This window comes from Anopheles gambiae (assembly GCF_943734735.2).
Source record: "Anopheles gambiae chromosome X unlocalized genomic scaffold, idAnoGambNW_F1_1 X_unloc_25, whole genome shotgun sequence".
Classification (NCBI taxonomy): Eukaryota; Metazoa; Arthropoda; class Insecta; order Diptera; family Culicidae; genus Anopheles; species Anopheles gambiae.
The window spans coordinates 77501-79180 of record NW_026902632.1 but is presented as its reverse complement, the minus strand read 5'-3'; positions in this window follow the sequence as shown (position 1 = coordinate 79180).

Genomic DNA, 1680 nt, shown 5'->3' with positions numbered 1-1680 from the left:
GTGTCACAAAATGTTGAAAAGTGGTCGAAAAACCACTATCCAGAATCGGATGTAGAATCATTAGACGAATTTAAAATTGTTCTACGACACCCATCTGCGACGTTTAGTATTCGAGATATAGCACTTTGTAGGTCTGACCGAGCAATTTTTGTTCCGCGCACTTTGTGTTCATGGATGTCGATAAAGGTACAAGTTGCCGGTCGGGATAGCCGTGCACCAAAACTGTGTACCGATCAGGGAAAGTACAAGACGAAGGGTGCATCTCGAGCGTACGCGTTCATAGATGTCCATGTTGGTACACTTGCACCAAAATTGTGTACCAATCAGGGAAAGTACAACATGGAGGGCGCAGCCCGGGCGTACCCGATCATGGATGTCCATGTTGATACAATCTACGTGTACGTACCTAGTTTTTGTATCAAAAGTTGCAATAAAGTGCTTGTATGCTTAAAATGCTTATCTCAACCGGTCACCTTTTGGCCTGTCCTTTTATAACAGAAACCTAGAAAGATACTCGATATTTTTGTGTTTTTCCATTCGCCCGGGACGACGAAATGAGCTATGTGCACATCGTGCAGAAAACTGTCTTCGCCACGCATGTTTTTGTCTATCCACTCATATAATCACCCACATTTGTGTTCAAACACGGACGGCGCAGCCCGAGCGAACGCGTTAATGTTTATGTTTGTACACACTGCTTGTACGATTCTAGGATTTGGTAATTGCGTCACAGTGCCCGACCGTCGCGGACACCATTCTTGGACAGAAGTCCTAGTACGTAGAGTACTTTCCCTAGGTATGTGCTCGTTCGTGACTATCGTTGCGTGCTTACGGACACGCTTGGGTATGTTTACCATACAAGGTTTACTAGGGAAACCTGGGAAGGACGCTTGCCCTCCCGTCGCGGACACCATTCTTGGAAAGAAGTCCTAGTACGTAGCGTTCCTTATTTTACTTGATCAGTTTGTAATGCATTCGCTTTGTTCCATCGACTTCTGCTACTGCTCACTAAGGGGTGTTCGTTTGCGATGTGTACGATAAGCAACTGTCTATCCTAACCAGCAGTTAATCAACACTTTTCACCCAAGTCATAGGAACATAGAGTACTTTTCCTAATCGGTACACAATTTTGGTGCACCTCTAACCTGGCCGGCACTTTATCGTTACGTTTTGTGCATAACCTAGGGACGTGGTGTAAGTTTCATGATTTTTATGTTTGATTCGGTTTATTATGATTGAAAACTACGCTACGTCCCAGAAATTTGAACTCGACTACTTCATCCATGTGGCGCCAAAAGCTACTGGGCAACGCCTAGCTAATGCCCCATTTGTACTTCAATTTGCATAATCAATTTTGAAAAATACGCTAAGTCCCCAGAAATCTGAACTCGAATACTTTTGCCACGTGGCGCAAAAAAGCTACTGAGAAACGCCTAGCCTTTACCCATTTATAATTTAGTTTTCGTTATTAGTTTTGAACAATACGCAAAGTTCCAAGAATCTGAACTCGAATACTTTTTACATGTGCCGCCAAAAGCTACTGAGCAACGCCTAGGTTGATACATTTTTGGTACATGGAGTGTATGCATGCAGGATTACTGCCGTGCTGGACCGAAAAATCGAACTTGCTACTAGAACGTAAAGTAATTCCCCTAGATAGGTGCTTTTGCATACCTCTGA